This window comes from Passer domesticus, chromosome 11 (assembly GCF_036417665.1).
Source record: "Passer domesticus isolate bPasDom1 chromosome 11, bPasDom1.hap1, whole genome shotgun sequence".
Classification (NCBI taxonomy): Eukaryota; Metazoa; Chordata; class Aves; order Passeriformes; family Passeridae; genus Passer; species Passer domesticus.
In genome coordinates, this window is record NC_087484.1 from 33,277,041 (window position 1) to 33,297,510 (window position 20,470).

General features: G+C 43.2%; 1 long non-coding RNA gene across 1 annotated transcript in view; it reads right to left on the reverse strand.

Moving 5' to 3' along the window:
- The window catches only part of LOC135278346 (uncharacterized), a 37,305-nt gene extending 21,423 nt beyond the window's left edge, over nucleotides 1-15,882 (reverse strand). Inside the window, exon 1 of the long non-coding RNA XR_010345863.1 lies at nucleotides 15,385-15,882. This is a non-coding gene — a long non-coding RNA (uncharacterized LOC135278346). The remainder of the gene's footprint in view (nucleotides 1-15,384) is intronic.
- Nucleotides 15,883-20,470: the final 4,588 nt, after the last annotated feature.

Genomic DNA, 20,470 nt, shown 5'->3' on the forward strand with positions numbered 1-20,470 from the left:
ATTGGTTGGACAGAGAATTTCTACCCAGCTCCCAGCTCTCTCTCCTATGATGCTTCAAATCAGGTTTAATTATTCCTTTTTTTTTTTTTTTTCCTGGCAGGATGTTGTGATGGTTTTATGCCAAAAGGTTTGAAGAAAACTCACTTTTAATGCAGCATTTATGGCATGGCTTTTAGATATTTTACTGTTTACTTGAAACAATATTTGGACATTTTGTTATCCACTTTGGAAAACTATTTTATATACATTTCACAGTACATCCATCTTAAGGAATGTCTTAAAGAAATTACTGTAACTTAAAGAGCCAACAAACAATAGATATAAAAATGATGTGTGCAAAATAAGACAATGGAGAGCTTAGAAAATAATTCCATCAGTCTATATCATCTTTTTCCAGACTAATGTTTTAAAAGAGCAGCACCTTTTTCTTTGTGACAAGGCTTTTCTCCGTGCCTAATAAGATTCTTCTATGTCCTAGGAGTAACCCATGCAATTTGAAGAAACAGGTGAAAGACAAAAAGATAATATAATGAAAGTCATAGACTGACAGGGAAAGAAAGAGTCTGTAAAGCAAAGTTGTCATATCACCATAATTTCTGTCACTGATCTAATACAGAACATGTTTCTTCAAAATATTCACCACATTTTCAGTACATGAGCCATTCCTTCTTTCTTAGGAAATGTGTTTATTGCTTGTGTAGTTACTAAGATTCAAGCACACACTTCAGATGCTTTCCTAAGTGAGATTACAGTAGGAAACAGTAGATTCTAGAGATCTTGTTTCAAGTGTTTCCACTTCTAATTATACCTCCACTCCCTCTCTTCAGAAACCATTATTATTCAGTAATAAATTCCTCCAGAGATTTCTTGGAGGGTTTTTTTAAGGATAAATGCTATAGAAGGGCAGATGTGTGCCATGTCAGCTGGCTGTAAAAGCATTGCTGCCAGGAACTGAAGTTTAGAACAAGAACTGCATCCTCACATATCACAGGAGAAGACAACGTTTTTGGTATCTGGGCAAGTTCATTTTAAAACTGAGGAAGCTGTTTATGTAAAAAGCACTAAAATACTATAACTGACCACAAAACACACTTTCTCAAATTAAACATTCTGAGCTAGCTTCAGATTTAAACAAAATTTCCAACTATTGCTCTATGGAATATGACAAACTCAGTGGTGCTGACCACTTCCAGTCACCTAAGTGGTGTGGGAAAAACAGAAGGGATCAGGATTTCTTTTTCCAGGTGTCACCCCACACCCTAACTTTGCAAACTCTTCAAACTTTTTAAAATAGAAATGATAATGTGTCTTATCTATCTCCTTCTCATTCTGCAGCTAAACCAGTTTGATGATCTTACATGTTTTGGCTCTTTTCTCCTTGCTTGCAGTGTGGAAGAATGGGGATATGTGGCTTCTTTGGGGCATGGAAAGAGCTGACAGAAATGTTTCCTCTCCAGCTTGACATTATCCCTAGGAATATTCTGTTCCACATCACCTGAGGGACAAGCTGAGTGTCTCTGAGCCCCCAGGGTTTCTGTCTCCTATCAAGCACTGAGAGCACAGCTGAAATTCTGGAGCACAGGCAGCCCCAGACACCCCCACACTGCAGTTTGAGTGCTGCTGCACTTTCCTTGGGCAGGATTTGGTACCACAAGAGTGCAGAGTCTGGAAGAGAGACCTGAAGTGCTTACAGCAGGCTGCATTGCTAAACAGCCACTCACATGCCACGAGCCACTGTCTTGTGTTTCCAGTCAGCTGAAATTACAATTCCTGTGCCTGGAACACAAAGGTCTTCAGCACAAGGACAGCAGAACAATCTCACCATGTTCTGGTGGGCTTTCCACAAACCACTTGGCAGTAGCTTTATTCCTTCCTGTGCAAATGTTCAGGTTAATCCCAGCAAGCATGAGCTTTGAATACCTGCTCTGGGAGTCCATACTACCCATGGAGAAAAGGATTTCTAGTTAAAATTGCACTGTGGGCAGGACACACTCGATTCCCCTCCCTCTGTGCATGGGCTAGAGGAGATGTGGTTTGAACACTTCCAATTCTGGAAACTTACTTAGGGTCCTCAGTCAGAAATCATAAAGCCAGTCCTGAATGCTGCTATTGAAAATAAAATAAAATAAAATAAAATAAAATAAAATAAAATAAAATAAAATAAAATAAAATAAAATAAAATAAAATAAAATAAAATAAAATAAAATAAAATAAAATAAAATAAAAATCAGTCTGCATGTACATGCTGAAACAAAAGTTTGCAGTTCTGTCCAGTGACAGAGAACCATGAGAACTCTTATATCAGTTGCATTTGGACAAAGCAGAGGAACACTCCTTCCTAGTGACAGAGAAGACATTTATAGCCTCCATCTGCTGCTGAACACACAAGCCAGGCTTTCAGCCTTTTGCTCTCTGTAGGGAGCTGGTACAAGTCAGTCACCTTGGACTGAGACAGATCAAAGGTCTCCAAGTCTGGAATCCTTTCCAGCACCCTTCAGGGCCCAGCACTGAGCCAGCCAGGAGTTAACACACAGTGCTTCCAGCATGTTTGCCATTCCAGGAATCCCTTTTCTTTTGCATGAACACCCATAAACATCCACACCTGTAGAGTCTGGCTCTGACATACCCATTCAGCACTCTGCCTCATGTTTCCCCAGCCTCTCCCTCAGCTTTTGTGGGCAAAGCACCCTGTGCACCCAGGCGTTCTGCAGAGCCACACTCTGAGCCTGCTGAGCCTGTCAAAACAACTCTGTTGTTGTGGTAGCCAAGAATAGGGGGTTTTTTTCTCCACTCTCACTCACTTCACAATATATTGACAGCTGACCTCATTCCTCCATGGCATTTTTAAAATGCATTTATTGTGCTGCAATGTGAAAACTTAGAGAAACCCTCTATTACAGAAGAAATTCACATATTGTAATATTTACTTATAATAATTAGTCTCAAGGTGTTCTGAAAGATACAACCAAAGGAATAGAATGAGAGTCCATGAAGACAACAAATGAGTGTGCTGCAAAACAAATGCTTGTGGTATTTATCATGTTTTCATGCATGAAAGGGAAATAAAGGCCTTCTACATCAACCATTTCTGTTACTGTTCCTTTTTTAAAATTTGTTTTCCTCTGGCCAGTGGTTTCAGTTTGGTTAGGATAAAAAGAAACAGAAAAAGAAAGGAAGAGAAAGAAGAGAAGGAAGAGAAGGAAGAGAAGGAAGAGCAGGAAGAGAAGGAAGAGAAGGAAGAAGGAGCTTCTGCTTCTTAATAATTCAATTTTTTTTACTGAGGAGTCCATAGCATTTTCTGGACCAAGGTGACACACACTTTGAATTGTATAAGCAATAAAAACCCATTACTGTGGACAAAGGCAACTTAAGAGTTGTAAAAATACTTGAATATGAGAAACTGGAGTGTACTCTTGTTATAATTTATTGATTTGAATAGAGATTTGTGTTTCAAAATGGCCATTCCACTAGCCAAAGTTCTGATCTGACTGCTAACCAAAGCAAACAGAACAAGCCACAGTAAGATGACCTTTTGCTTTGTACTTTGGTGGGTTTTTAGCTTATCCAATTGACATGTGATCACAAAGAGGCCCCAGTTAAGTATAGTTATATCATCTACACAGACTTGGAAAATCTTGTAACTACTGTCTGGTACTAAGAACAGTAAAGACATGAGAGGTTTTGCCATTCTGCTAGACTTGTCCCGTGTGAGTCAGATGGTTTGGTGTGGAGCAGGGTGGCACCTCCACAGACAAGGGGCGTGAGTCAGCCCCTGTGAATGCCCTTGTGGGGCACAGCTGGGAGGGACATTGGCCCAAAGTGGCTTCCCAGGGAGCTCCAGCTGCTCTTCCCTCCAAGCTCAGCAGCAGGATTTCAAGCCTGAGAGCTGTCCTGAGCTGCTCTTTGTGGCCAGGTTTGTTTCTGTGAGGTGGGGCACAGCCTGGCTGCTGATTTCACCAAGTCAGCTTCTTTTCCATCTGTCTCTTGGGGCTGCCCCGCTGCTCTCTCTTGTCTTTCATGCTTCACAGAGGGATGTTTTGGCTATTAAGCCAAAGGCTGGCTCAAAAACTGTGCCTTTCTGTGGAGCATGAAAAGCAGCAGGGAAGAGCAAAGCACCTATGGCTCCTGGGGAAAAGCTGGCAGGGGCTGAGAAGCCAAATCCTCTGAACACTGAAGTTAAATATCTCAGATGGAGTGAAAGGACAGATGGAGCCAGACAGAAAAGCAGTGCCAATGTTGTATAGCACTGAAGTTTAGAAAAGTGATACAAAATTCAGCAAGAATGTGACCAATGTGACTGGAGACATCAAGGGAGGGACAACATTTGAAATCTACATCCTCACTCATACCAGATGCTGTATCTTGAAGCCAGTATAAATCTGAATTCTTCTCCATTGTAACTTCCTAAGGTGGATCATACTATGCAAATGTCCTCAGGAATTGAATTGTGATCACATATAGACTGAAAAAAAAAAAGAATTATTTTCTCACACCTTGTACTGTTCCACAGGAATCAGCAATAATGTGTTACACAAAGAAAAAAAGGAGAGTACACATCTCAGCCGACACCTCGTTCTCCATTTTAATTGTAACAGCCTCCCAGAAGATTTACTCTTTAAAACTCATCTTTTCATGCAATTCACCACACACTCTTCATATAGTTCTCACCACTCTCTTCTTCAACAGCTTCCTAAACACTTAATAATCCTGACTCTTGACATTTAAGAATCTGTTTTGCTTCAGAAAAATGCCAAATCCACCATACTAATCTCCATCTTACCCACCTCACTGCTCCTTCTTTCACTTATTCGCCAGATGGGCCCAGGAAAATTTTCTCAATGACGTTTTTGTTTTTCCTTTTTAAGCTTCCTTATGCAAAAAAACCCAAAACAAAACAAAACAAACAAACAAACAAAAAAAACAAAACAAAACAAAAAAACCCCAAAAAAATAAAAAAAAAAAACCAAAAAACAAACAACCAAAAAAACCCCACCCAACCAATTTTTATACAAAAATCTCAAATTTTCTCCCAATTTTCAAGTCCCAAACAGTGCATGCCAGATACTATTTCTTAGACCTGCATTAAGTTTTCACTGTCACACAGCTATTCTCCAAAGCTGCTGTTCACCTGCTTCTCAACCTTCTACAAGTCTGGGTTTTTCCACAGTGTCCTCATTATTATCTGAATTTTGGAGGCACTGTGATCCTCCTCCAGCAAAGTGCTGAGAGGAAAAGGAAAGGCCAGTGCAGCTGTTCCAGTCTCCTCTCACCCCATTCCCCTGCTGATATTCACACCTTCCTCTCTTCACAAAGGAGACTTTCCAGTCTGGTTTCTTCCAAAACATCATCATATGGTTGCTTGTGAATACAGGAGGACCCTGTGGAAAATCCTATGGGATACACTGCAGTAACAGTTTTGTCTCTTCTGGGATTTTGGAAGCTTTCCCTTGCCACGCAGGAGTTTTTGGTCCATTGCAAACACAGTTATGAGAAATATGTGTGAGACTGAAGCTGCCAGAGGTCAGGCAGACTTGTCTCCTGAGTTTCAGACAGAAGGAATCAAGACTGGGACAGAATTCTGAATCATCACCTTTCAGGATGTTTTGGGTTCAATCCATGCCTGAATCCAATCTCTGACCCATTGAACTTCTATTTTCAAACAATAAATCCCCATGACCTACTTCACCACTCTTGCAACCTGCCCAGTAAATCAGGGCAAAATAATAACAGGGGAAAAAAGTGAAAAATGTTACCTCTCAACACTCTCAGCTATTAAGCTGCCTACTACTGAAACTAACACCCAGTCAGATTGCTAGTAATGCTAAATTATTAGATTTATCTACATTCTCATGCCTACACTTACAACTAATAATACGTGTTTGTATAAATATAATTTCACACACAGACACTCTATATAAGTACAACAAACATACTAAGAAGCGTTTTGTGCACTGGTTGGAACAAAATATTGAGGTGTGTCAGAGTCAATAGACAGAGGAGGGGGAGCTGTGTTTTATGTTGAGGAAGGATTTGTTCTTCTTTTGTTCCTGGTTATTGTGGGAGCAGTTATTTTTTGTTAGTTCACTTTGATCCTCCATGAAATCAAGTGAAACTTGTGAAAATGAAAACAAAGAATTCTCTACAAGTTTGAACACATTTGGTTGCTTGTGCTTCATTGGCCAAACCAAGTAGTTTTTAATTTTGCTGGTGTTTGCAGGCTTATTTCTATATTCATGTTTTGAAAATACAATTACAAAACCCAATTCACTGGCTGTGAACATTTCATCAAAATTTTGGTTTTCAGAAGCACTTAATCCATGCCTAGAACTTAAAGGTCTCCAGTAGGAATGTGAAGGATCAGGATTTAAATTACCAAAAAGTAAAACCCAAACTAGGTACCAATAGCACATTGCCAACATTAAATTGTTCACATCTCCCCTTTTAACCAATTTTGTTTTGATACATTGTGGATGAATAAAAGCAGTATTGTGTTTTTTGCAGAGGCTGCTTTCTACTGGACATACACATGGGGAAAGTGCAAATGATATTTCCCTCATTCATTTTTGAATCACTGTGAATTACACAACTGAACTTTCCGTATTCAAAACAGAAACAAACTAAAATGAACCAAACAATCTCTTTTGGGATGCTTCTCCTCTTTATGAGCTGGTTTTACAGATATACAGGCAGTGTGGTGCTGAGACAGCCACTGGAGGTTTAGGAAACATTTAGCCAAAAAGTTGAAGAAGGAGAAGCCAAACATCAACTTGCATTTAACTGAAATGTTACAAGGAGATAAGGCTCCATAAAAGAACATTGTTCTGCACTTATCATTATCCTACAGCCTAGAAAAACTACTAAAAAATACATTAGCATCTAAGGAAGAAAAAGTATTTTTAATTTCCCATTCTCCCTGAAAAAACTAAAATAAAAATCCCTTGCTACTGATAGCTGGAATTTGCCGGCCTGCTGCTCAGGTAGAATAATATCTGTTTCATGAGAACAGAGTTTGCTGTAGGCTACCATCCCTACCCTCTCTGTAGGAAAATCTACAAGTAAACAGACATTAAAATAAGCAGCCATGTTAATCTGTGTCTCCCCACCCAACCCTCTCAGTGGAAGGAACTGAAGAGCGTGGCATACCCTGATTAAATAAAGCTGCAAAGCTCAGGGGCAGACTGAACTCTTCCTTCTCCTTGTGCTGCATCTTCTGCAGCAGTTTTCTTTGAAGCAAAAAGGCAAAATCTCCAAGGCCAGCTGTTGTCAGTGCTCTTTCTGAGTCCCTGAGCAGCAGATGCTGAAAGTGCTGTGTTTCCAAAGCAGCACCTGAATTTCCAAGCGCCAGCATTACACACAGACAGAAAGAGCAGCTGACCAGGTATGTGCCACTAAGAGCCATTCTTAGGGTAAAATCAGACAGAAATTGTCAGCAGCAAATAGTCACCAAAAACTCTGGAGCCACTACAAAATTTGCAGTAGTTCAATGGCATGGAATTTCTTCAGAGGACAAAAGCATTGCAATCATTTAACTTCAAGACCACCATAACTTTTTCAAGACGTACATGTGTCAATTCAGACTCAAATTCACTGCTCTCTTAGGCAGATATTGCAGAAAAATGCTGCTTCTGGTTGCAAAGGCAACAAAATAATTAATTCCCCCCTTCCTAAAGTACACAATGGATTTACATGGTTATCATCTAACTGTTTACTGAACACATTCAGTGTAAACATAAATATTTCTCTTTTTCTGAAAGGAGGGAAAGAAATCAAAGATTATTTCAGAACTGGAATCAATTTGTTCTTCTGACCTACACTGCAACATTCAAACATTTATATTAATATTATTGATATTTATTTTTATATGAATTTTTTTTTATTAAAGAGTGTTGAAGTATTTAAATTTTAGTACATGGTAGAAAAAAAAATTGCAACACAGGCACTGCTTTAAAGGACCCAGTTTCAAAACATGGATTATAAAATTATGGCCCTACTTGCACGTACTCTTGAGGATCCCATAGTACACCCAGCCTCCGTGCTTGCCTGGTGACCAAGGAGACAGGCACAGGTCCTGGGCAGACTTTTCAGAGTGCCTTCTTATTTCTTATTTCAAATTTTCCAAGTGTTTGTTGTATTTTTGGTTACAAACCACTACTGCTACCTAAAGCTGGCAGCTGTGCACATCCAGTATCTCCTGGACAGAAAGTGCAGCAGAGTAACCAAGTGACAATGTGTCACCACAGCTTGGGAACAAACCTGGTTCAAAAAAAATACTCCTCATCCTCAGAAAAAATGGTTCCTTGCCAGCAAAGTAGAGAACAGTGCAGTGTCACAGCTCAATCTCCTCACCACCTTCCAATACCATGGTTTGCCTGCATCTCCTTTTTTTCTCCAAGTATTTTCCTCCCCAGACTTATTCCTCCTTCTGATCTCTGCTCTTCTGCAACGTTCCCATGCATTTTGTAGCTATTTACACCTGTGTGAGGTAGGTGCAAACAATGCTGAAGGAAAGATCTCCTGGTACAGGAGGTGACTTTGTACATTCAACACTAACTCTGCTCCATGTCTGTTCCCAGGGGGTTCATTGTGCATTCACAGCAGAAGAGGAACAGACATATACCTGTACTTGTGCAAGAAACTGAACAGAAAAAAATAAATCCAAATTTTTAAAGTAGTCTAAATATACTACATTCATTATCCCATCCCAGCCAGTGTAAGGTGGCATTGTAAAACAGAAGCCAGGCAGAAAGTGCAGAATTTAGCAAACTTGACTTATTTTCTCAGCTCTGCATGCTGGGAAAACCATAACACTTATCACATTTGTCTCCTGAGTGTGTGTTTCACCTTTTCACGTTACACAATGCAGTAACAAACCCCGAGCTGTAGTGCATATCAGCCTATGTTTACACTCTCTGAAATATTTTTTTAATGTGGCCTGACATAATAACTGCACCAGTTGCTCACATGTGTTATTCCAAAAAAAGTAAAATTTTCTTCTGGGTCTTTTGTGTGGTTTTTTCACTTTTGGTGTTTTTCTTTTCAGGAGGAGAGGATCTTCTGACAACCTTAATTGTAAATTAATTTCTCCTTTTCAGAAAATTTATTATTTAAAGTGCACATGGCTTTATTAATATTGTTTTAATGCTGAAGCTCAGTTGTGTGTTCCTAAAATCTCTACTGGGTTTTTTCACTCCATGTACAGCATCAAGCACAAATAGGGTGAATTTACAGACCAAAGCCATCCCTCATAAGACCAATGTCATGAATCAGACTCAAATACTTTTGTGGGAAGGTGTCCCTAGTTCTGAGTGCATTGTGCATAGTGATTTCTGTCAGACTGATTTACTGATTCCATGGAAGCAGCTGGATTGTTATTTCATAAATTCAGTTTACAGGTTTCTTCCAGCAGGTTTTATTGTGTTGCCTGCTCACCCCAGAGTAACAAAACCCCAGCCCCAGCATCACCTGAGGTACCAGTTAAAGGCTGAAGCACACATGGAGAGTGCTGCTGAGCAGAATACTGGGAATTAATGTGGTGACTTGGTGCAACTGCTCAGCTCTCCTGTGAGCCTTGAACTTTGCCTGCCCACTGATTCATCTAAGAAATTATAACACAGGAAAGGAAGCAGAGCAGCACTGGTCTTAACACACTCTGTGATGCACTCCTGACTTAGGCAATGTTAATTCACTACAGCCAAGGGCTCTCTATGGTAACCACAAGGTTTATCCCTCAGTAACTACAGTCCACTTCAGCCAGTATCTGCTTAGACTCTTACACACTGAATGCAGTTGTTTCCTGGTGAAAACAACAGCAACAATCCCTGGCTCACTGCTGTGCAGCTATGCCACTCAATTCCCTTTAAAAATTATGTCCCCCCTACATTTGATACATTATTTATTTCATTCAACCTTAAAAAAAAACAACCCAAAACATGGAGCAATTAATTTGCTAAAACTGAACATAAGTTTTCTCCCTCTGTAAGCAGAGAGAAATCAGACGTCATGGATCTGATCTGGAGGCAGCTGGAGACACAACAGTTTCAAGCCTTTTTCCAATGCTGGCCTCTAAAAAGACGTTTTTGAGACCTAAGAAGAATTTTTATGGCATATTCACAGGCATGAATGTCTGTTCAAGTCTTAAGTCTTGCAGAATTACTAAAATAGGAGATTAAATTTGGCCTTTTTTATTTACACAGTATAAAGGGAAAAGATGAGAACTTGAAGTGAAGAGAATGGTTTCCACAGAAGGTTTGGTACATCAGCTGACACTCTTGGTCAGTTTTTACTCAGAGGATCCCCAGTTACAAAAGGCTCAAGTGACCCAAGATGACTCCTAAGCTCTCAAGCTGAGGCTCATTCCTGCCCACACCCCTTTGTACCTCAGCTCCCTTCCCCTGTGCCCTCATTTCCACACTGGAGGCTCTTGAACCCAGGGGCTGGGGACATGGTAACTCACACTTGCAGGAAATACCACACAATTGGGATTTCCTCTCTGACTGAGGGGTGCCTTTGCTGCTGCTGCTAAAAGAGAGCTTTGTCACCTAAAACTTGGGTGTACTGTCTCTTAAAGCCTCCTCTCCTGGTATATGTGGGTGACTTCTGAGGGTGGAGGAGGTTTTTTAGTTACACTGTCCTAATCCTCCCGTGAATTCAGTGGTAAATTCAGCAGCAGCAGGTGAATGCATGCACATCCTTCAAGCCCCACACATTCACAGCTTGAAGTGTGGGCACGGGCAGCCACAGTGCTTTAGGGCTCACAGTCTGAGGGTCGTTCTGGCTGTGATTATTCAGCTTCTTTCTGTGTCTGTTCAGCACAAATTGCACATTCTTCAGCCATTTGCTGTTTTTCAAACCTGGCCCATGCAACTCTGTGAATGACAGTGCACTAAGAGGTTACCTTGGGCAAGCTTATTGCATTTTGTGTTTCAAAGCAATTTGGGGTTTCTTAAAATCTTTGACAGATGTAATGATCCAAAGCAGTAATTTCTACAGACATTGCATGAACTCTCTGTTTGCTAACACGTCTCAGTTTATAGAATCACTGCACATTGTTAAAAAGGTGACAGTGCCCAGGTGGCTTTTTCCAAAGAATCCTGTCAGTTTTAAGGACATGTGGGCCTTGAAGTGGCTGCATGTGTCTGACTGGGAATATGCATCTTCACTGTGGCAGCTGTAGGATTATCCAATAGATTTTTTTCTCAGTTGCTTAAAAACATGAGTACACAAACAGAAGCTGGTCGTGATGAACTAATTTCAGCTTCTATTGTGATATTTCTAGACTCATTTTTGACTTTCAGAATGAAGAATTGTGCTGCCCCAGGCCCCTACTGAAGTTACACGTGACACCACAGTCCCACAGCTCTGCTGGGAATACCTGAATCCTGGCATAAACTGGCATGCCATGGCCCTGATAAGAGTCAGGAAAAACCTTCCACCAGTCTGACATAAACAAACCCCTCTCCTGCCTCAGCCATTCTTTCTCAATTTTTCTCCTAGCTGGAAACTGTGCAGTTACAGTGAATTTTACTCTCAGCAAAACCATACATTTTAAAACGAGACAACCTCTTTTTGCTAGTTATCAGCCAAGAGATGGCCTTACAACTATCTGTTTGTTTAATGATTTTATATACATTATCGTCAGGGTGAGTGAAAGTAACAAAGATGAGATAAAGAACAGGAAACAGAAAATGAAGGAAATAGTTAAACATTATGAGGAGCTCCAATGGATCACAGACTAAGACTGAGGATGATGAATGTGATAACCTGAATACAAATGAGTTCCAAATAATTCTTCCTTCTTGCTAACACTTGCATTTATCTACTTGATTTGGGCAATTTGTATAACTGAAAGGTAGTTTCCTGTTCAAAAACGTGATAAAATGCTTTCATTCCAGAATGTGTATCTCAATGCACGAGATAGTCTAGAAAAGCCAGAAGTATGGTAATGAAGTAACATTTTGAAGCCTATGTACAAATAAGGAATCAATAAAATAATGGAAGGAAAGTAAGTGAAACTACTACTTCTCAGGAGTTATCCTCTCAAAGACTCCCTGGTGAATAGAACTCCAGGAATGGAACTCCAATTCATAAAATATCAAAGACAAAACTAAAGCATGCTTATATTAATCCAACTTTTGAATAAGTTATTCAACCAAAGCCTTGACTAAGAAGGATTATTAAATAATCCATGACCAATTTGCTAAGTGATACTTTTTAAATATGAAAGACAGCTGGAAATAGCTTTTGCACAGAGGGTTCAAAGGCTCTGAAAAGACACCCCACCATGCCCAGTTTACTGAAGAAGAAAAGACTCAGCTGCAATCTGACCCACATCAAATTGAGTTTTACAGTGGGTGAAGGCTGCAATCTCTCTTGCATTAATTTTCATCAGATTTATGCTGTCTTTTAACTGCTGAACCTTGGCATTATTGAACTGGGATCCCTTACAGATCCATCTCGATTTATGTTGCATAGACAGGCAACTGCTTTGTCAAAGTCTTATGGAAAGAGGAAGCAGAAACCTACTATTTCAGAATGAGCAATAGAAATTTGTGTTTCAGAATGAGCAACAGAAATTTGTGTTTGTAACAGCTGACGCTGCCTGATGCTCAGCTCCAGGTTTTTTTCAGAGCTTCTGTTTACTGGCTATAAATGTCCACAACTATTAGTCACTGCAATCTCAGCATGCTTTGATTTCACAAAGCTAAGAGCCACCTCTGGTCCTGATCAGACTTTGTGATGGGCTGTTAACCTTTTGCACAGATTGAGGTCCATATTAGTCCATCACCTGTAAATCCACATTTCAGAGGAATTCCTGGAGCAAGTTGCTTATCCTGGGGCCAGTAGCTGTGGGATACCTCACACCAAACATTAACAAGCAAAATATCATCTCAAAATAAAGTACAATATTAGTAACCCCCTTTTTGGACAGATCTTTCAAGGTTACCTCAGACCAAAGGAGCAGCAATGGGACCACTTCCTCTCCTCTAACAGCAGGGAGCACTAATTTAGGAAGATTAGGACTCAAGGAGCAGGGAATTTAAACTAGGCCTTCCTGGAGGTTCCCTGACTAGAGATAAATGGTGGCTGTCCATCTCCAGAATGGGTCTCTTATGCATCAACCCTGATTGCCTCTTTGGCTGATTAAAACCATTGAGACCACATTCCATAGCTGGAGATCCAATTCATGGGCTACTGGGCCAATAGATGATCAAATCCAGCATACTGAAATGAACACATACTGCTTTAGGAGCTTGAAATGAAATCTGGGTTCATTGAAGCTAAAGGTCTCATTGAAATCAAGGACCAAATTTCATTTCAGATGGAATTTTCCTGTGTAAAAAGCACAAAACTCACCTAATACTGCTTTTGCTACCTTTCTGTGAATAAACTATTTTTCCCTGCGGAAAAAAAAAACTTATTTTTTTCCTTTTAAATTATGGCACCAGGGAAATTACACGAAAACAGAATGAATCACACGCCCAGAATTTCCTTTCTTGTCTGTAGGCTTGCACAAAACTCTGAAGTTGACAGAAGAAATCTAAGTTTTTAAGGTTTGTGTGATTCTTTAGACCAGGACCTTGTGGTCTAAATAGAAGCTCTTAGCTTTGCTTTAATTCAACAAAAGAATTTTATATTAAAATTACAATAAAAATGAAAGAAAATCCAAACTTCAAAATCAGTTTAAATCCATCAAAACGTGTAATTTTTTTTCCTAAAAAGGAGTTGAAATGAACATTAATTTAAAGACAAAATGATTTATTTTTCAATTGAGATGGAACCAGTTTCATACACTATATACATTTCTAGTGCCAGGTGGAATAAGGATTAATTAAAATGTGGTATGGTAACACAAAGTAGTTTTGATTTTGCACTCTGGTTTTCCTGTTGGTCCTTCCATTTTTCCCTATGCCTTGGTGAGAAGGATATTTGTTTGGAAGTAGCCACACGAACAGTGACTATATTATAATCACTCCCCAGGAGCAAACTGAGCTGCTCAAGTCACAGTGGAAGGGACATTATCGGGGCTTTCTTCTGTCATAACTGTTTCAGTCAAGAACAAAACCTCTTCTTATCCCAACAGCAGAAGGAAAAAATATGAACTTCCTTTGTCACTAATTAATCTGAAAGTCACTTGAAGTTCCCTGTTATAACTTTAACTGGTATATATTACAATCTTTCCAGAATTATCTCAGCCTTCCTTAGGTCAGAAGACTCAGTTGTCTAATAAAGACTTATCTACATAATAGTGAGAAATACAAAGCTGTGTTTCGTGTCAGGTACATACAAGCAACGTGTATATCTGTGATTGAGATATGTGTGGAAACTGACTGTGGGACAGTTATAAAGACAATTCTAATAAATAACTGAGGAAGGAAAGCATGGAAGAAGGCCTTTGAACCTCTCCTTTGTTCACAATTAACCTTTATAAATCTTGATTTAGGAGCATTTGAATTAAAGCTTTAGGGATGTTGCTGTTTGACAGGAACTTTCTGCTTTGAGCTAAAAAGAGTTTGCAATAATAACCTTTTGAAGTATCATTTTAGAATATTGCTTGTAGTAAGGATCTTTGAAACTATAGCTTTAGAATATATCAAAAGGAAACATGCCTATCTCAACGCCTTAACAAAACAGTGAAAAGCAGCTTGAGAAAGGAGGATCAACTCAAGGACTGATCATTTCAACCAAGGGAAGCTGGACATCGCTGGTATGAGATTTATAGTCCTTGCAATTAAAAGGTGAACCCACATCTGGAATCTGGACCTCACCAGCTGGGAGACTTCTTTCGGAAGCTGCACCCCCACTATCTGGGGATACTCCTTTCTGGGATACATCCTGAGAAAAACTAAATCATAATAGTGTATAGAATTGTGACGTAAAAATTGAGAATAGAAACTGCTGAGAAAGCTTATGAGTACCCCTCTAAATACCTGTAAGCCCCAGCTATCAGTGTGCAGTTGCAGGGAAAATTTCCCCCACTGTAGCCAGCGCTGTATTGCTCATACTTTACCATATTAATTAATAAATTGATTACTGCTTCAATATTGGCTTAGTCAAGCTTATCATTTATAACACCTGTGATAAACAAAACCCTCCCCCACCAAGGAATCCACAATTTGGTTATAAACTTCCTTCTCCTAAGCAGACAGTCTCGCTGTACCCCATTGCACCCCGGTCGGGTCCGTCCTGGCCACGAGAAAACTCAGACTGAGACTATTTGCTAGGTTCTTTTCCATCCATCTCCCAGGTAAAACAAAAACACCCAGGAATCACCAGCCGGAGGAGTTTTTAATGTTGTGCACTGTGCCTCCCCTAATCCCCGGGAGTCACCCCCACCCAATTTTGAGGTGCCCCAGTCCGGTCCGTCCCAGCCACCGGAATACTCACGAAACCCAAGATTCTTGGAAACTAAAATCTCGGAGGTAGTCCTTGATCCAGGGGAAAACTCCTCTCACGTCTGGAATGGAGGGGGTTGGTTTTCCCGGGAGCTGCAGCAAGCAGAAAGTGTGCGAATCCACCGGCAGCGCTTGACGGAGCACGAACTTCACTTGGCAGCAGCGTCCGTGCACCCTGCAGACAGCTGAGGTGTGCACCAGCGTGCCCCAATCCCTGCAGGCGATCGGGGCAGGCCCAGGAGCGGCCGTGCCCGACCTCTGCCGCCGGCCGGCAGGGTCACGCTTCGGCTGCTGAAACGCGGGCTCAGCCTCTGAGATTCATTATAAAGGAAATAAGGAACGACCCCGTGCTGGCTTCTCCGAGCCGCTTTATTTCTGTCCCGCGCCAGGATGGCGCTGCTTGGAATCGGCAGCGTGGCACAGGAGCTGTTCTTTGCCGCGGTGGCAGCAGCGCCGGCGTGAGAAGATGGCGCAGCACTCGCAGGCAGCGGCAGCGCGGCGGGGACAGTCTCTGTCCTGGCGGTGGTGACAGTCTCTGTCCTGGCGGCGGGGACAGTCTCTGTCCTGGCGGCGGGGACAGTCTCTGTCCTGGCGGCGGGGACAGTCTCTGTCCTGGCGGCGGGGACAGTCTCTCTCCTGGCGGCGGGGACAGTCTCTCTCCTGGCGGCGGGGACAGTCTCTCTCCTCACGGCGGGGACAGTCTCTCTCCTGGCGGCGGGGACAGTCTCTCTCCTCACGGCAGGGACAGTCTCTCTCCTCACGGCGGGGACAGTCTCTCTCCTCACGGCAGGGACAGTCTCTCTCCTCACGGCGAGGACAGTCTCTCTCCTCACGGCGCTGGCAGCAGCGGTGCTCGTGTGGGCGATCCCCTCTCGCCAGGAGCCGTGGCTCACGGGAGGCTCAGCGGTGCCGGCGGCGCGGGCAGGAGCCAGGCGGCCGATGCCCCGCGGGGTGACCTCCTTTCCCGGGCGGAGAGGGGTGCCGGCTGCGGAGGGGGAGCCGGTGGGGCACGGGATCCGGCAGAGCGCGGGAGCCGTGCAGCTGGAAGGGCAGACAGTGGCACAGAGCCGGGAGGCAGAGAAAACAGCGGCTTTTGCGTAAGAGAGAGCGGGAAATCGGGGTGGGGGTTAGGTCAGAAGCTAAGATGGGAAAGGCATAAACCCATAGCAAAGAGAGAAACCCGGAACTGACAGGGAACTTACCAGGCTAGGGGAAAAAACCACTGCAAGTGCCCTGGCTAGACAGGAGGCAAACATAGACTAAACATCTTCAAACTGCCATTCCAGCCAGACAGGGAAAGACCAAACATACTCAAACCCAGTGCAACAGGAGACCAAACAACCTCAAAAAACCCCACTGCCACAGGCAGAGTTCAGCTGCCCTTGGGGGCTGCAGGAACAGTCAGGAGCTCAAAGAGCCTCCATGGCTGTGCTGAGACCAAGGCTGGAGCAGGGAAATGCAGGGCTGCTGCGGGATGGGGAGGGCATTGAATTCCAGCACACACCTCAGCTCTCTGATGATCCCGGCACCATGCTGGGCCCTGTTTCAGACTGGAGCAGAGCAGATGTTGATGGGACAGGAGCCCTGCGGGGCTGTCAGGGACCTGCAGCTTGCAAGGTGCTCTGCTCTCCCTCAGGTGCTCTCGGAGAGATCCAATCCCAGCTGGGCACCTCAGGGCACAAGTGGCACTGCCTGTTCATGGGCACACAGCTGATGGCTGCCTGGAAAGGGGCACAGCTTTTAATACCTGTTACTTTCATAATATACACGCAAACCTTTGTCATCTGGGTCACTTGAGTACTTTGAAAAAATGGCAAAGTTTTCCCACCAGGAACAGGAATTTTCTGGATCTACTAGATTCTTCTACTGGTGTCAGGAGAAGAAATACTGATCTTCCCCTCTATTTGAGCCACCAACATTCAGTCTAATATTTCATGACCCCCTCCTTCAGGTGTTTCCAGCTCTCCTGGTTAAATGGCCATGTCTAAGGACATCTCTTCAATTGGAGCAGCTGGATCTATGCCCTTCCCCTTCTCCCAGATTTCCTCTTGCAGCTGTTTCCTCCAAACAAATCTCTCAAGAAGACCTTTAAAAGGACTTACTATTATTTTGCCCTTTGAGTTGACCTCCCTCGAGAAATACCAACAAGAGATTCTCAGAGGCTCAAAACAGCCTTTACTGGGAACTTTAGAAAATTAGAGAAACTTTGGCAAAAGGTTTATTATTACATTGTAGTGGTTATAGTTTGTTAATTTAAGATTTTTCTAATTTTGAGATTTCTTAATTAATTTATTCATGAGTGTGGTGGGTTTTATTGTCACTTGAATATTTATGTATTTATTTTGTTGTGAGATAGGATTAGGAGAAAAGTAAAGCAGGCTTAAAATTTTAAAAGGTTATAAAGAAAATGTTATTAAAAGTAACAAAAAGAAAATAGGTAGTAATGTGAAATACAAAGCTGTGTTTCATGTCAGGTACATACAGGCAACGTGTATATCTGTGATTGTGATATGTGTGGAAACTGACTGTGGGACAGTTATAAAGACAATTCTAATAAATAACTGAGGAAGTAAAGCATGGAAGAAGGCCTTTGAACCTCTCCTTTGTTCACAATTAATCTTTATAAATCTTGATTTAGGAGCATTCGAAGTAAAGCTTTAGGGATGTTGCTGGTTGACAGGAACTTTCTGCTTCTAGCTAAAAAGAGTTTTGCAATAATAACCTTTTGAAGTATAATTATAGAACATTGCTTATAGTAAGGATCTTTGAAACTATAGCTTTAGAATATATCAAAAGGAAACATGCTTATCTCAACGCATTAACAAAACAGTGAAAAGCAGCTTAACAAAGGAAGATGAACATCTACTCAAGGATTGATAGTTTCCACCAAGGGAAGCTGGATATCACTGTTATGAGATTTGCAATTAAAAGGTGAACCCACATCTGGAATCTGGACCTTACCAGCTGAGAGACTTCTTCCTTCTTTCAGAAGACAGACACCACCATCTGGGGATACTCCTTTCTGGGATACATCCTGAGAAAAACTAAATCATAATAGTGTATAGAATTGTGACATAAAAATTGGGAATGGAAACTGCTGAGAAAACTTATGAGTACCCCTATCAATGCCTGTAAGCCTCAACTATCAGTGTGCAGTTGGAGGGAAAATTTCCCCCACTGTACCAAGTGCTGTATTGCTCATACTTTACCATATTAATTAATAAATTGATTGCTGCTTGAATATTGGCCTAGTCAAGCTTCTCATTTATAACACAATGAGCCATAATCCCTGCTGGGATGGCATGGGACATGGGTGCCAATGCTGTGCCCAGGCCGGCTCTGCTGTGCCCGTGGCAGCGCCAGGGGAGTGCCCTGTGCCTGCCCTGAGCCCAGCACGAGCCTTTCCTTGGCTGTTGTGTGCCCTGCCCGGGGCAGGAGGGCACTGCCGGAGCGGCTTTGGTGGCCCCGGGCACCCGGCCGGGCTGCAGCCGCTGCAGGGGCTCCTGGGGAATGTTCCAGAGCAAAGCTGAAAGCAAACAACAGTTTCTGGAGGGGATTCTGCCCCTGGGCTGTGCTGGGAGCCCAAGGGCAACAGCCCCAAGTGCTGGAGCTCAGTGTCCCTCGGCCAGGCCGTGTTCCCTGGCTCTGCCCTGTCCCCTGTCCCTCTCCTGTCCCTGTCCCTGTCTCCTGTCCTTGTCCCTCAGCTCTCCCCTGTCCCTGTCCCCTGTCCCTTGGCTCTGTGGGGTCGGAGGTGGCAGCAGGACCCGGGGCAGCCCTGGGGGAGAACAACCCTGAGCCCCAGCTGGGCCAGTTGCCCCAGTTCCCCCAGGGGTGCCCAGGTCACTCCCAGCATGGGCTCTGCGGCTCCCAGTCACACCCAGTATGATCCCAGTAACTTTCAGTTGAATTCATTACAATCCCAGTATGATCCCAGTCACTCCCAGAATGATCCCAGAATGGTCCCAGGTGTTACCATTCACCCCTAGGATGGTTCCAGCCTCTCCCAGTATGGTTCCAGTCACCCCCAGTATCATCTCAGTCACTCCCAGTACTCTCAGTACAATGCCCTTTGCCCCCACTATTGTCCCAGTATGGTCCCAGTCACCCAGTATGGTTCCAGTTACTCCCAGTACCATCCCAGTCTCTCCCATATAGTCCCAGTATATTATTCCAGTAGCTTCCTTTGTGATTGCTCTGTGATTCCAGTCACTCCTGGCCTCTCCCAGTATATCCCAATTGCCCGCAGCGTGCTTCCACGCACTCCCAGTTGCTCCCAGTAGCTTCCACAATTCCAGTTGCTCATAGCGACTCCCAGTCACCTCCAGCATGATTCCAGTTACTCCCTGTATATCCCAGTTGCCCCAACATAGTCCCAGCTGTTCTCAGCTTGCTCCTAGTGACTTCCAATATGATCCCAGTATGACCCCAGTCACCCTCAGTGTGGTCCCAGTTGCTCCAGTATGATCCCAGTTGCTCTCAGTTGCCCCTAGTACTGGCCCAGTCATTCCAAGTGTGATCCCATTCTCCCTCAGCATGGTCCCAGTCAAACCAGTCACACCCAGTATGGTTACAGACACTCCCAGTATATCCCAGTTGCCCTCAGCATACTCATGGTCCTTCCCAGTCACATCCAGCTAAACCAATACAGTTCCAGTTTCCACCAGTATGATCCCAGTCACTCCCAGTATATCCCAGTTGCTGCCACTATGATCCCTGCTGCCCCACTTCTGGTCCTGCTAGGTCCCAGTGTGCTCTGATCCTGCTCCCAGTGGGTCCCAGTCCTGGGTGTGGTGTGTCCCAGTGTATTCTGGTGTGTCCTGGGGTATCTCGGTGTACCCTGCTGTGTCCCAGTGTCCCAGTCCATCCCAGCCTGTCCCAGTCCATGCCTGTCCCAGTCCATCCCTGTCTCAGTCCGTGCCTGTCCCAGTCCATCCCTGTCCCAGTCCATCCCTGTCCCAGTCCGTGCCTGTCCCAGTCTATCCCAGCCTGTCCCAGTCCATCCCTGTCCCAGTCCATCCCTGTCCCAGTCCGTGCCTGTCCCAGTCCATCCCAGCCTGTTCCAGTCCATCCCAGCCTGT